Source organism: Tachypleus tridentatus, chromosome 11, assembly GCF_004210375.1.
Source record: "Tachypleus tridentatus isolate NWPU-2018 chromosome 11, ASM421037v1, whole genome shotgun sequence".
NCBI lineage: Eukaryota > Metazoa > Arthropoda > Merostomata > Xiphosura > Limulidae > Tachypleus > Tachypleus tridentatus.
Genome location: NC_134835.1, coordinates 98,938,970 through 98,955,683, shown reverse-complemented (window position 1 = coordinate 98,955,683; position 16,714 = coordinate 98,938,970). Strand labels below are relative to the sequence as shown.

The window sequence follows — 16,714 nt, the reverse complement described above, 5'->3', positions numbered from 1 at the left end:
CAATGAACTGTAGTACAGTCAATTGTGAAGTAAAGAAACTGAACTCTAAATGAAATTTCATTATTGCAGACACATTCGCTCTTTTCTGATGGATGAATAAGGCTTCATACTATTGGTTTGTTTGTATCAGAATATTTACACAAAGATTCTGAAGTGAGTGCGTGCTGACAGCCGTCCGTGATTTTCAATAGATAGACTAGAGCGAAGGTAATTAATCAACAGTATCCACCACATTCAATCACGGATACAAAGTTGTTCTTGCGGTATTGGGACGCGAACTATTAACCTTAGAGTTCAGTGTTATGGCAAGATAACCGCCAAGCCACGCTCGGACCAATACCATTGTTAGAGGCTTTGGAATCCTTAGAGGTGGCGTAAAAGTTTTCATACTCGCAAACAAATGAGCAGTAGTAGACACTCCATGCTAATTTCTTACCCATAACACGAATTACTCGTGGTTTTATAATAAAATGTTTGATACTTGAAGTTTCTTGTTTTTGCATTACTTTACGAAATTTAAAATTTCGGTAGGCCATAAAAAAATAGCCTAGTCTTCAACATTAGAATCACTTTACAGAATGGCCATACAAGCTCGGCATGGCCAGGTGGCTAAGGCACTCGACGCGTAATCTGAGGGTCACGGGCTCGAAACCCCTTCATACTAACCATGCTCGTCCTTTCAGCCATAGTGCCGTTATAATGTGTCGTACAATCCCACTATTCGTTGGTTAAAAAGTGGCCCAAGAGTTGGCAGTGGGCGGTAATAACTAGCTCTTTTCTCTCTAGTCTTTCACGACTAAATTAGAGATGGCTAGAGCAGAAGTCTTTTGTGTAGTTTTGAGTGAAATTCAAAATTATCAAACAAATCACCATACAGCCAATGTCCTCTTCAATTACAAAGGTGTTCTCAATAATCTTTAGAAATTAGACTTTTTTTTATCTCTTGGGATTACAAGGATAAGGAAGCGATTTGGTTTGTTTTGCATTTCGCGCAAAGCTACACGAGGGCTATCTCTGCTAACCGTCCCTAATTTAGCAGTGTAAGACTAGAGAGAAGGCAGCTAGTCATCACCACCCACCGTCAACTTATGGGTTACAAACAAATAGTGGGATTAACCGTCCCATTATAACGCCCTAACAGCTGAAAGGTCGAGCATGTTTGGTGTGACGGGGATTCGAACCCGTGACCCTTGGTTTACAAGTCGAGTGCCTTAACCACTTGGTCATGCCGGGGCCTAAGTGATTTGGTTTCGTTGAGAATGAGGTTTCAGAAAAGCTCCTTTGCTTTTCACACAGTTTTCTTTTTCGACTTAGATATTTAACATACGTATTCTACAATGCCTATTGTGTAAATAGATATTGTATGTTGGTCGAGTATGTGTCTTTAAATAGACTGTCTTTAAAAAAACTACAGGAAGTTACTAAAACTGTTCCAAAATGTATTTAGAAATCCAAGACAAGTTTCACAAGTAATTTTCCCGTTAAATATTTACTTCAATCCACGTCTGGGTCTATTAAAGCATGTAATGTACACAGACGTCACTTCTAAAATATTTTCTTTTTATTCGAGTATAATGCCAGAATGAATTATTGAATTCTAGTTTACGATAGAGCGGAAATCTCTCGTTGATATGAAAAAAAAACCCAACAAAAACACTATTTTCAGAGATTCCGACACTATATCATATAAACGTTAAAGGATACTTTCATTAAAGTAAGTCTATGTCAAAAAGTTACACACGTCGAGGACGGTCTGGTGTAGCCTTCAACAAGGAAAAATAAAAACAAAAAAACACCACATCTGCTACTTATGTTTTTGTTTCTTTTAAATTTGTTATTCATTATCCACGTGCCAGTATCTGGTTCAAAGCTTGTTTGCAGAAATAATCCGCGTAATGCCAACCAATACTTCGTGGAAAATCGAAGTATTCAATTCCGCGAATCGCAAGAATTTGAAAATCAGAGCTCAAACCTACTTGTTACTGTTACATAAGTTCGCACACGCGTGCCTTACCTGTTAATAACCGTCTGTTATTAGATATATATTGGTACTCGAAATACATTTTCTCATGTTTATTTACTACTATATACATACAATAGAAAGCAGCAGAGAGCTCATAAAAGTGTATTTTAAGATGTCTTCTTATCTCTAAGTGCACTACTATAAGGCAAGAGTAAATATGTCATAATAAAAACACTTTTCGTGATGACATCTGAGACAATGTAAATAAGAGTAGATAACATTATGCCAACCACATTATACATAGTGCTGACATGACCTTTCGTCAATACTAGAGCTCTTCAGAGTGGTTTGGATAGAACAGACACAGTGTATTAGTTAAAGTTGTTAAAAAAAGTGTCTTATTAGCAAGTACTAGAGTTAGTAGAGCACTAACCTGGTGCAAAACGTCTCTGATTGAAATTCGAGGCAAGGGAAAATATAAATATCATGAAAATATACATTACTCTATTGGCGACTAAGAAACTAGACTCGAGTACGAGTTTTATTTATGAAAGGGGAAAAATGTAGCAGTTTGAGTTGTCAAAAAGTGCCTTACTTCCAACACCAGAGGGCTAGCCTTTTAATGCAGTAGGTGGAGCTTTCCTTAGTGACACTAGGGAATACATATTGTGGAAAAATAAATTACCACAACAGTAATGACCACGTGTTATCTGTACTAGGAAATCGAGACATATATTAAAAATAAACTACATAGCATATTGTTTTACCACACCACTAGGTGTGTTGTTAATATTGTGGAACAAATAGGAAAACATAAAAACTTTTTTTATAAGTACTTTAATCAAAACAATGTTATTTTCCCTTAGAAATGTGGGGCTGAATAATAAAAACCACAGCAGTTATTGAGACTAATAGTTATTTGTCTAGCCACAATGTACATTTAATAAGAAGGATCGTTTGTTTGTTTTTGAATTACGCGCAAAGCTACTCGAGGGCTATCTGCGCTGGCTGTCCTTAATTTTGCACCGTAAGACTAGAGGGAAGACAGCTAGTCATCACCACCCACCGCCAACTCTTAGACTACTCTTTTACCAACGAATAGTGGGATTGACCGTAACGTTATAAAGTCCCCACGGCTGAAAGGGCGAGCATGTTTGGTGCGACCGGGATTCGAACCCGCGACCCTCGGATTACGAGTCGAACGCCTTAACACACTTGGCCATGGAATATTTAGCCTAATATAGTGAGTATCGTAAAATCACATATATCATCGGAGATTATTCCTTGTGAATTTCACAAGATGATAACTAGTCCTTAGAAATATAAAGCACCAACTCAACTATAAGCAATATTTTTAGCAAAACGTGCATTTATTTATCTTTCTACATGATGGTTAACGTTGTTTCGCGCCTTTAGATATAAAGCTATACACTTTCATCACTTTCTATAACCGTCCAAATGAAGTAAGTGAACCAACGAGGGAAAAACTTCAGTACTGATGTTCCATCGTGCATACCAGGAAATTTGATGAATGATGTTATCCAGATTAAAAGGGTAAAAAATAAGTATGCGAACATTCTCGTATTTACAGGACACGTGATGTACTGAGCTATAGAACCGATAGATTATTAACTAAGGGACCTCTGTTTTATTACAGAAATAAATATACCTGTACGTTCGTCATGTTCTTGTATTGTAGACTGTCGTTACATTTTAACATATTGAGATGTATTAAATAATAATAACAAAGTACTAATTACGAATATAATCACTCCTTGAACACAACTAAGCTAGAACTTCAGCTCTAATTTTTTCGTAGTCAATAAGCTTATCGAATATTATATGTTCAGTATTATGAAAGTCACGATGCTGTTGGACGTTTGTAACTTTGACTCTATTATAAAATATTAAACAACACTGTTAAGGTGTTTTAGTCAGCTTTAAGTCACAAAAATGACCAAAATACTCTATCAAATAAAACAGACAATAACAAGTACCCCCCCCCTAAAAAGGGTATTTTTCGAACTTATAAATTCAAACACTTTGAATGAGTTTATAGAAAAATTTGCAACGAATCTTAAAACCCAGACTGTGGTTTTGTTGACATAACTGTATATACATTGAATAACGTTGGTTATTTTTTAGAATTAAGAAACTAAGTGTTTTAACTAATAATTTCCAAACATCACACCCTAAGACATTGTAAAATATTTTGAATAAAAATATGTTAAAATAGCGCAGACCAACAGAAGCGTATAGAATGAACAACATGTGAATTTATTTCATTGTGTTTAAGTACAATACTACATAATAGAGTATTTAAGCTTTGCCAACCACGAGTATTTTTGTTTGTTTGTTTTGGAATTTCGCACAAAGCTACTCGAGGGCTATCTGTGCTAGCCGTCCCTAATTTAGCAGTGTAAGACTAGAGGGAAGGCAGCTAGTCATCACCACCCACCGCCAACTCTTGGGCTACTCTTTTACCAACGAATAGTGGGATTGACCGTCACATTATACACCCCCACGGCTGGGAGGGCGAGCATGTTTAGCGCGACGCGGGCGCGAACCCGCGACCCTCGGATTACGAGTCGCACGCCTTACGCGCTTGGCCATGCCAGGCCCCTCCAACCACGAGTATCGAAACATGGTTTTAGCATTATTAGCCTATAGACTTGGTCAGGTAGCTACGAGGTTAAGGCACTCGACTCGCAATCTGAGGTTCGTGAGTTCGAATACCCGTCACACCAAACATGTTTGCCCTTTCAGTTGTGGAGGGGTTATAATGTGACAGTCAGTCCCACTATTCGTTGGCAAAAGAGTAGCCCAAGAGTTAGCGGTGAGTAGTGACGATTAGCTGTCTTCTCGCTAGTCTTACACTGCTAAATTAGGGACGGCAAGTGCAGATAGTCCTCGTGAAGCTATGCGCGAAATTCAAAACAAATAACAACATAAAATATCAATATCACCAACTATTTTTCAAAGTTTAACATGTGAGATTATATGAAAATGGTCAAAAGTTGCTTTAAAATTGGATGAATTTTTAACTGATTAGATTATTCATTGGTTTGGTCATATGTCAGTCTTCGTTGAACAGTAACAATGAGAGCGTAATGTCACTGAACTTAATATGATGATCTTCTTTGATTCACTTTAGCAATTTGGTTCTTTTGTATATCCTGAACATCAAGATTAAACCTATTACCAAACAGAAGCTCAAATCACAGAATAATATTTGAAAGCACAGACGGTTATAATGCATAGAAGCTTGCACCATCCTTTACAAAAAATACAGACTGACACTAAATAAACATATATACCAGCTATTACTGGAAGCACAGATGGGTTGATAGTTGAAGATATAACGCATATTTTCACCGTTTGCATTTAGTATTTTAAGACCTAAACGTTTCTGGGGTATTTATAATTAAGTTTAGTAAATGTTCTTGGAATCGGTTAGAGGACTGGTGTAATCAGATGGCTGACGCTATAATATCTCAGTTCAAGAGATATACTAATGTGCATTTATTAAAGTTGGATTTTGAAAATGTTGAAATTCCTTTCGGAACCCACACTGACATTCTAATCACAAGACCAGGAATTATAATGGCTTAAATCCTCAAGAGGTGGAACATCTTTTTGAATTGTTCCGCGTTCTAATATAACCTCTACTACCGTATGTCTTTGTCAGCGAAAGTACCACACTTAATGTTACACTTTTGGTGAGATTCATGAAAGGTATAGTGTTTCAAAGTCTATATCAGTTATTGGCGATTAAGTTTTATAGTTTAGATTCGTCATAAATTTATTTCAAATTATTGACTGATAGGGTGTATAAGAAGTGATTTTTATCTATATTTCAAAGTATGACAAGTGAAAATTATTTAAATTGGTCATTTGAATTGACTACGTTTTAATATTTTGCATCATTTAAATGAGATGTATTTATTGGATGATTTATCTATACTAGAGTATGAGTCATATAAACTTATACAGGAAATTCTGCTTCATTTTTGTTCCTCCTGTAAAATTTGTAATTGTTTTAGAATGTATTGTTTGCTTTCTTTCTTTCTTTTGTTACGGGTTTTAAACACCAGTAAAATACATGTATATGTATCTGTCAACCCCTCATTTCTTAATATGTTTTTTGGTTTGTTTTTGAACTTCGCGTCCCTAATTTAGCAGTGTAAGACTAGAGGGAAGGCAGCTAGTCATCACCAACCACCGCCAATTCTTGGGTTACTCTTTTACCAACGAATAGTAGGAAGGACCGTCACATTATAACTCCCCCACGGCTGAAATGGCGAGCATGTTTGGTGCGACCGGGATTAGAACCCGCAACCCTCGTATTACGAGTCGAACGCCTTTACCCACCTGGCCATGCCGGGCCTTATTGAAAGTCTGTGTTATTGCGAATATTTTATAAAACGTTGACGTATTTTCAAACTGAGAAATAGTTTACCTGAAAAGCCGAGTATTTTCAAATATTGTCAGCCTGTGTTAGTTATTCAATATATTTCAAACCGTTGTATCAACCTAGATGTAATGATTATTTACTATATTTGTTTTAGCAGAACAGAAAACGCAAACTTTTATAGTATTATGAGCAACTGTTAGCTAGCTCTCGTTTTTTTCAGATCTTGTGCTAATAAAAAAGTCTGAAATACGCAACAGGTGTTTGTAGGTTTTTCCTTCAATAGATTCAAGTTATGATAACATACAGAGATATTCACGAAAGCTATATCTTTAGTGTTGGTCGGTCGATTTCTCCGAATTTTGTGAGTTACACAAGTCTCATTCTACTTTCTTATCTCATAATGCTTCCTCCTTTCGTTGTTGGTTCCCATTTCTTTTCGGTATTTCTTCTGCTACATAAAAACCTGACAAGGAGGTAGTTTTTATACCATTGATTTATTCAACGTTGAGCGAAATTAATTTGTTGTTTGTTATGAAGAAACGTTTTTGAACGATGATTGAATATTTACAAGAAATATGGTTTCAAGAGAACTATTGCAATAAAGCAGCTACTATGACACAGAAAATAACTGTCATTAGTGAATGCTTGGAAGAGACACTCTTAAAGTGAAGGAGATATTGCTCAAGATAGTCTTTGGTTTCCCGAAGATAGAGGGCTCTTTATTTTACTTATTTTTGTTTACGGGCAGCAAACCTACATATGTATATTGGAGGATTTAGATTTGATAAACCTTGGTTTCTGGTAATTTTTGACGGGCTTTTATACTAGTTCAAAAATATGAGATATAAATAAAATATAATTTTTGATTTTTCCACCTCTGAGAAATGTAATCGAATATCTGAATCATAGTTCTTTTCATTGTTTTGTTTATTTGTTTTTTGAGGAAAGCTACTCAAAGGGCTATCCGTTTCTAATTTAGCAGTGTAAGACTAGAAGGAAGGCAGCTAGTCATCACCACCTACCGCTAACTCTTGGGCTATTCTTTTACCAACGAACAGTGAGATTGACCGTTGCATTATAATGCCCCCACGGTTGAAAGAGCGAGCATGTTTGGTGCGACGGGTATTCGAACCTACAACCCTCAGATTACAAGTCGAACGCCTTAACTCACCTGGCCATGCCGGGCCAGTTCTTTTCATCATTTGTGTATCTATTCATGTAAAAGATATGGGTTGACTTATTTTAGAAATTATATAATTATAAGCATGGTTAATTTAGCTCCATGAAATGCAGTGTCGTAACCGAAATCAGTGATTAAACCTTTTGAGGTTACTTATACTAACTTTTTGAAATGTTCTATAACGTTAAGGTTATAGAATATTGAGATAAACTTGTTTAGTTTGTTTGTTACAAAACACAACCAATTATCAGTGTTGATATATCGTAGATATGATTCGTATTAGAACAGCCAAAATCTAATATTTTCGTCTGTCTAAATTACCCTGATATCGTAGCTTTCGTCATTTTCTACAAATGATTTAACTGTGTTCATATTTCGGCTCTCTCTTGTCATAAGTATTGGTTTTTATTTTTAATGGCCAATGATGCTTAATTATTTGTCTGATATCAAATACTTTATGGTACGAACTGACTGGTCATGGATACCCCACGTTTGGTTTTACACGTGCTTCCTAATTTGATACCACGTTGTTTTCTTTTATGTGAGAATAAGGAAGACGATTAGTGTGAGATTAAACCTTATGCACAACCTAGTTGTATGGAACACACGAATGTAAGTAATTGCTTCTCGTTTACTATATCATCATAAACATACAAGAATAACAAACACTGCAAGATATATAATAGCTTGCAAGAAAGACAAGGTAATATTCATATGTAGATAATCATACCACTAACAGATTATCGAAAAAATATAAAGACGGAGGGGGATATAAGACTATAAGTTTCTTAACGAGAGAAATGTAAGACGTTTCTGCAACTTTGCTTGTAGCGATTTATTCATGTTAGGGGGATTCGAACCTGCGAACCATAGCGTATGAGTCGAGCGCCCCTAGCCACCTGGCTATTCCTGGTCAACACAGAGGCATTTCCCGAAAAAAAATAGAAGCACCTATATACTCAATAAAATATAATTATAATAGCAGGAGTGGATAAACTGTCAAGAAAAATATATAATTTATGCAACAGTTGCTAAAAAAAAGTGGAGTAGACCTTTTTTTGTTTGGATATAACGTCAGAAACTTTTGTTGTGTTCAATTCAACACATTTAAAACAAGTACTGTTAACATTTTGATAGTTAATGACTTTCAATAAACTTAAAACTTATAGCAATGCTAATTATTATACCAGTGTTATGGACATCATAGTGTAATGTTAAGTTACTATACGTGGAAAAATTATTTTAAGCGCGTAGAAGCTGAAGTGTGTCTCGACGCGTTTAAACATATAAATGTTGAAGTCTGTATGTCTTGACGCGTTTAAACATATAAATGTTGAAGCATGTATATTTCGATGTGCTCAGACACATAAATTTTCAATTATGGTTTTATATGTTCTAAGACATGAATGTTGAAATATGGTTCGTTGTGTTCAAATGTAGATGTTTAGAGCAACTGTTAAAATGTACAGACAGTTTAATACATGCCACAATAAATATAATAACTATTGAATCTAAAAAAATAATAAAGCTGGTGGTTAATAAAAGAAAAATAGGGCAAACAAGAAATACGAGAAATTATTAAAATGAATAGACAAAGTAAAACAAACAAATAATAAAATGATCGCAGACAATCAGTAAGTCTGAGAAAAGATAAAACGGAAGATTCTGAGTTTTTAAACAGATTGACAGTAAGACAAGCAGTTAGCAGCGTCAATATAATACAAGCATTTCACGAGACGGAAAAGTTGTGAAATGGAAATATAATATAACAAACAAAAAATGATTGTTTGTACTAAAGCACAAACCTACACAATGGGTTGTATACGTGCTCTTCCGATCATTATTTGGCCAGGTGGGTTAAGGAGTTCGACTCGTAATCCGAAGGTCGCGGGTTCGAATCCCGGTCGCAACCAACATGCTCGCCCTTTCAGCCGTGGGGGCGTTATAATGTGACGGTCAATCCTACTATTCGTAAGCAAAAGAGTACTCCAAGAGTTGGAGGTAGGTGGTTGATGACTACCTTCTTTCCCGCTAGTCTTACACTGCTAAATTAGGGACGGCTAGCGCAGATAGTCCTTGAGTAGCTTTGCGCGAAATTCAAAAAATAACGAATAAATAACCGACCATTATTATCAAAACTCGGTGTTTATAAAGCGTAGAAGTCCGAAGACATGTCGCTGTGCCACTGGGGTGCACACACAAATCAGATGAAACGTTTATAAGACGGACAGTTTAAAGTTTGAAGATAAAGTAATGAAATTATATAAGTGTTAATCACGCAGATTGTGGGTTCACGTTGTTCTTGAACTATACACTGGGTTGTCTGCATTCTGTCCACCGTCAGCAATCGAAGCCTAAATTCTGACACTATAATCTAATAAACCTACTGTCGATGCACAGAGAGGATAAACGTAAGGTTCCTAAAATAATTTTACCTTTCGCATTGGCTACGTGAACATTATTTTCATATGTTTGGTTCTCAGTATTGACTTGAGATACATTGTTGTAACTTCTTTACCTTGAATTATAAGGGGTTTTATCACTTTTAAAATTATTAATCATGTGTGGCTTATCTTGGCTCGTTATTGGTAAACGATTTTAATCTTTTGTTTTTTTCCCGACCACTAGTTCTCTTCTGTAATTCGTCGACAGAAGATGTTTTCACAGACATTTCACAGGATCATTTCTGATATGTATGAGTACTGTGTGTTTATAAAAGATTTTTTGAAACATAATGGGTTACAGAAATCACATGAATGTTTGCGGGCAGAGAGTCACTTTCAAGACACGGTTAACTGATGAGCACCCACCTCAGGTGTCACCCTTTTATTTATGTTTGTCCACGATTCAGTGAAGTGGGCAAAATGGTTTTGCAAATTTCTTTTCGAGCAGGAGCGGAACTCTTTGTTAGGTAGTTGTTTTGTTGGTATTGAGGTGCACCATATAATTTTTACACAACGTGCAGCTGTTCGTTATTACTTTGAGAAAAATTTAATTAAAGCGATGGGGAAAGATAGTAAGAGCAGACCCTTCGTGAACGAACGGTAATAAAACCGGCACAACCAACGTTATATAAACACCGAGTATTAATATTTTTTTTAACTTACAGAATATCGCATTTCTCAATATCAGATGTAAGTATTACCACGAAATGGCGCAACAAATCCTTTAATGATTTTAACTTCAGCCTGGTTCAGTGTTATTATCCACAATCGACACCATTAGCCTATGGTAACTATAAAGACATATACAACAATGAAAATTACTCTTACTGGAAGACGCAATGGAACATTACATGTGCACTGAAGGCCTGCTTTAGTAAAAAGCGACAATCTGTAATCACATATATATTTAAATAAAACTATAAGTGTATTAATGACTATCGAATTTTATTTATAGAAAGTTGATGTTTATTATTATGTTTAGTCTCTACAATTAATGCATTAATCTTTATTTTCAGGCTTATAAGTTCGATTTATTACAATATTATTACAGTCATTTCAAAAACGCTTGTATTATATATATAGTTTCAACTTTGATTATCTAGTTTCACGTGCTTTTAAAGACATGAAATAATAAAACAATTAATTTGTTTCAACGAATCGAAACAAAGTGATGGCATTTATAAATAATAATCGATTTTTCTCTTTAAAATCAGAAAGTTTAGTATTCATATTTCTTAGTACGAAAGAAAAATAAACACGTGTGGCGGAGCCTTACCAAACTGACTTGATTGTGTTGTGATTGATTTACTGTCACTATCCACGCGGCGTACGGCAGGTTATTACGAGCCAGAGACCGTCCTTTCTTTTTCGGCAGTTAAACCTGCATTTCCAAATATATGATTACCTGGTGCCGACTAGTTATCTGTATACTGTCTCCTTCTGTTGGAGAAAAACTTATTCAGTTTAACCTCTTTTATTTATAACCAGTTTGTCTTCCACGGATCGAGTTGCGGTTTTTACGGGTTGTCCGTCGTGTGAAATTGAACCATATGATGTACAATAACAAGCACTCCCTGTCTTCTTTGAAGATACTTGTCCCCGAAACTGGGAGGTTCAAACTCTCTCACTTTATTTGCGTCTTGGGATTTTCTATTTGACTTTCTAAAGTTTCAACGTATACGGTGGCGCCACCAGGTGAAAACTATATTTAAGTATTTGAGTCTGACTGTTTTGACGAGACGGACAAACGTAAAACACAAAACTTGCACAAAACGACTGTGGAAATAAATTTATGTTTTATAAGATGGTTAACGTAACTTATAAACAAGTTTACTTATCTAAATTAATACTTCTAGGTTGATGTTAATTTACCAGCTATGTAAATGTTGTGTTTGCAACAGACTTGTTAAGAAATCTGCTAACATCATTAGAAATCACAGAAAGAATTCAAATTAATGCAAATAATTAACCGGCCCAAATACTCGATGCTAGATGGTTACTGGTCAGTGCGAAGAAGTGATAATATTGATTTTTTTTCTTGCTTATCACAAATGCGATAATAAATGGTAAGATGGATGAACACTTACACCGCATAAAACTAATTAACCACAAAACGTTTGTTTGTTTTTTGAATTTCGCGCAAAGCTACTCGAGGGCTATCTGCGCTAGCCGTCCCTAATTTAGCAGTGTAAGACTAGAGGGAAGGCAGCTAGTCATCACCACTCACCGCCAACTCTTGAGCTACTCTTTTACCAACGAATAGTGGGATCGACCGCACATTATAACCCCCCCCCCACGGTTAGGAGGGCGAGCATGCCTGGTGCGAGCGGGATTCAAACCCGCGACCCTCGGATTACGAGTAGAACGCCTTAACAAATTTGGCCATGCCGGGCCCATAAAAAAAGAAAGAATGAATTATAAACGCCATGCAAGTAATAAACGTTGTAGCAAAAATGTATCTTATAGAGATCTTCCAGGTTGCTTTGATATATGAGAACTTATCTTAAAATGTTATTTAACTATTTCATATATTTCATAGAATGTTAAATAAACTTTTCTGTATTAACCTACAACAATTTGTAAAATACTTTTCAAACCCAATAGTTCTGTTTATAACACTCACAAAAATCGCATAATAATTCGATACATTTCAACAAAACCTGGATATGGGGGAATGTATCCCCAGAAGTTCCAGTGCAACAAAAAAAAGTAATTTTAGTTAAATCTAAATCTATGGCTGGGCTAAAATTGTTTCCTGGGTAATACTATTAAATCAGTTATTTCAGAATGTAACTTCCTAGTTTACGACCGTCATGCCGTTTTCTCATTAATAAAACATACTCAAATGGTTTAAAGATGACAGTAGGGCTCGAAAGGGTTATTATAGTACGTTCACATAATGTTTTGTAACGTTCATTGAAAATATATTTAATTGTCAGTTGAATACAAAGCATCCAGTAAATGTGCGTTTAGGTTAATGTGTATTACAAAGAGGAAGTCAAAAGTATTTTGTACTTAGACCAAGATAGATTCATAATACTTTAAAGAGATGTATAAAACAAGCCCCCCAGTGGCTCAGCGATATGTCTGCGGACTTAGAACGGTAAAAACCGGGTTTCGATACTCATGGTGGGCAGAGCACAGATAACCCATTGTGCAGCTTTGCGCTTAATTCAAAACAACAACGTGTGGAACATAAACAGGTTTACTTACCGAATGTGGTGCTATCTGTTGACAGGAATGATAGATAAAACAAATTTTTATTTTTCACATCACTGCTTGATGAATTCTTTACGTTCTTAATGAGGGTTAAAAAGTATCTTACAGACAATGAGGAAATTAAATGTTATCACGCTTCTATATGAGACTTATTTAAGGAGTGTTTTAAATTTTAATCGTTTTGCTATAGTAAAGAGTTTTGTTTGTTTTTGAATTTCGCACAAAGCTACTCGAGGTCTATCGGTTCTAGCCGTCCCTAATTTAGTGGTGTAAGACTAGAGGGAAGGCAGCTAGTCATCACCACCCACCGCCAACTCTTGGGCTACTCTTTCACCAACGAATAGTGGGATTGACCGTCACATTATAACGCCCCTACGGCTGAAAGGGCGAGCATATTTGACGCGACGGGGATGCGAACCCGCGACCCTCAGATTACGAGTCGCACGCCTTAACACGCTTGGCCATGCCGGGCCGCTATAGTAAAGATAGCGATAAAATTGAGATAATTCATAAAGGGCAACTTGTTGTAAACTTTATTGAACATTCTTATTGCAAACAAGAATACTTGGTTTAGTTTGTTTCGAGAGTTTCGTGTACAGACGTATTTTGAAGTAGAGTTCTAAATGAATCGGGTTAAAAGATACGATTTGCATATTAAAGGTAATAAGTTTCCATCTGAGAAACTTTAAATATACAAATAATAATAATTAAATATTATTTGTTTCTTAAAGAGTTAATAAACATTTTATTAGAAAATTCGGTTTGTTTTTGCAAAACATATTGCAACAAAGTTTTAGTATGGTTATGGTTTATCAATAAATAATTTATTCGATTCTGTTGTTAAAGTTTTTTTGTTGCTCGTCTGAACAAACGAAAGCCCAAAGTAGTTGGGATTTGGATCAGCGGCTCCGTTTATTGGGTTAAAGTAATTGTGACGTAAGCCCCAGCTGAGTTTCTAATCCCACTTTCGTTTAGTTTTCTTCTTTGTTTTTAAAGAAAAACCCAAAAAACAATTTTTGTAGCATTGTGTGTCGCCCTTAAAACGTCTTTAGTTAAGCTCTAGTGTAGGGGATGTCTTACTTTATTTTTCTTTTTTTATGACTAAGGATCTATTTGTAAATAGAGGTAACTTGTAGCGACACAGTTGGATAATTATATACTTTAAAATAAACTATCATATATTTTTAAAATCCGTTCGCAACCTTTTTAAACATCCTGACGACCAAACGTCGGGTCGCGACCCTTGGGTTGATGAACACTGGTCTCGTTAAGTCGATGGAACAAAACACTGACTTTTTGCTTCCAGGAAATATACTTTGGCTTTATTTTTAATGGCTAACGATAACCGAAATGATACATTCGTAATGACTTATTATCTTTATTACTAATGAATTTATTTTTTTTAAATGTGTCTCCTGGCGGATCAGCTGTAAGTTTACGGACTTGTAACGCTAAAATACGAGGCAATCTATTATATAGCTTTGCGCTTAATCGCACAAAGCTTTAAATGGAGAGTACAGAATTATCCATTACTTCTGTATGAACCCAGGAATTAACTTAGTTGTTTTTTTTCCACTAAATATGGGGTTATAAGTGAAGTAAACCAGCAAGAGTAGCAGATAAAAACCCACAAATATTTTGATGTATTTTACAACAATAAAGATAATTCTATGCTTACGTTTTTCTAATTTTAATTCTGTTGTTGCTATGTTTACTACTGTTTATTTGTCTGTTTGCTCTGTAGTTCAACTATAGGTTAGCATTGATGAATTTCGATATTAATAACAGATTTCAAAATCTTTCGAAAAACATTGTTTGAGCTCTAGAACCTTTTATTATACTTTTTATTATGATTTTTTTATAATTTTTGTAATATCGTGAATTACCAATATTTACAGTCATTTCTGGCTAATGAAGACCGTTCAATCTGAGGATGGAATTAGTGATATTAAAATTTTTTTGATTTTATTCGAGTTTCTTTTCGACTCGAGGTTTCAATTGTTTCTGAGCTCATATACTAAGAAAAGATAATAACCATTACGAATCATTAGGCTGTTGAAACCACTGTTACTGACTCTATAGATAATTGTGAGAAAGGAACAACCTGATCCTGTAGATAGCTGAAAGATATATAGATGAACGTTAAAGAGAACTCTAACCCACCCGTGAAAGATGTTTACAGTTTGACGTTCTGAACGTCATTATTTTCATTTGCTTTAATTTTTCTCCGACTATCTTTACACACTGATAGGGCATCGTCGATGCGCTAAATCCAATGTTTTCTCGTTACCATGGTTACCGTGTCTCTAATGGCAACCGGAGCCCACTCCCACTAATAAGGCTTTTCTATTGGAGTTCTGGAGTGGCGCAGTGTATCTCACCTCCGCATACATGTGACGTCAACATTTCGAACCACCAAGAAGCTGCTGTTCCAAGATGGCCGAACTTTAATGTTCAATCTACAGATTCAGCACTGAACATCACCAAAAATACTCAAAACCATGATGATTGTGTATCGTCTCAACTGTCATTTAAGGTAAGGCGCTTCTGTTTTCTGATACATCGACTTTAAGAACTAATGTTACTCTGTTCGAAGTGATAATCAACAGGACAACAACAACTGTTCTGTGTCTGTGTTTTACAGTATCTCCTAAATCTTATTTTTACCTTACAATACAATAAATATGAAATTAAAGTATTTTATCCAGAGCGTATCTAACCTCGACCACGTTGCACGCTTATTTATTTATTTTCACTTGTAATATTATTATTATCTACCATTATTTTGAAGGGTCTCTGATGTCATTTAAGCAGCTAAGTATATAACAGTACTTAATGTAATATAACAATCTTTCGAGATTAAGTTCCACAACATGTATTTTCTATACGTAAGTTCGATATATTTAGCACCAGATCGGTAGCGAATATAGAGCGACCTAATCTATATAATTTCTACAGTCTTCATTTCGGCCATGTTTTTCCCGCCTTTTATTTTTTCTCTCTTCACTGGAATGCAACAAAAGCTCTAGTGATAATTTCCTCAGGGGTAAATTAAAGCTACTCGTAATCATCTCAAGCTTGTCTCACAGCGATTCCCATGCTCCGATATCACATGAGCATGTCCAGTGTGCTGTTTTATTTCTTTAAAACAGTACTTAACGGCTATCATTTTATTGCCGACATGATATGAGCAGTTTTTCTAATATCTTTCCAATAATGCAGATACACGTGTACACATTAGAACGTTGAAACATCATAAAACTACATCCGGGCAACAAGATTTTGTAAACAAAACGAAACAACAATAGCAAAAAGAAAGAAAAAAATTTTACAAATGTAGAATTTCTCTTAAAATTGGTGCTATTAGTACACGTATCAGTATTTTACGTAGGAATTGCAGTTAAGTTTATATTTTAGTCGCTATCTTACGTCATCGAAAACTTTTGTTTATGATCCTTAATATCGTTAAAATGATTTACATTTTCGTTAAGCTA

At 35.4% G+C, this 16,714-nt stretch overlaps 2 protein-coding genes across 6 annotated transcripts in view; one reads left to right on the top strand and one right to left on the bottom strand.

Moving 5' to 3' along the window:
* The window catches only part of LOC143232879 (uncharacterized), a 68,933-nt gene extending 57,310 nt beyond the window's left edge, over positions 1-11,623 (bottom strand). The window contains exon 1 of the mRNA XM_076468883.1: positions 11,278-11,623. The gene's annotated coding sequence lies outside the window, so the exon portion shown is untranslated. The remainder of the gene's footprint in view (positions 1-11,277) is intronic.
* A 3,994-nt stretch (positions 11,624-15,617) lies between these two features.
* The window catches only part of LOC143232878 (sodium channel protein para-like), a 178,536-nt gene continuing 177,439 nt past the window's right edge, over positions 15,618-16,714 (top strand). For all 5 annotated transcript variants that reach the window (XM_076468881.1, XM_076468877.1, XM_076468879.1 and 2 more), the window contains exon 1: positions 15,618-15,756. The gene's annotated coding sequence lies outside the window, so the exon portion shown is untranslated. The remainder of the gene's footprint in view (positions 15,757-16,714) is intronic.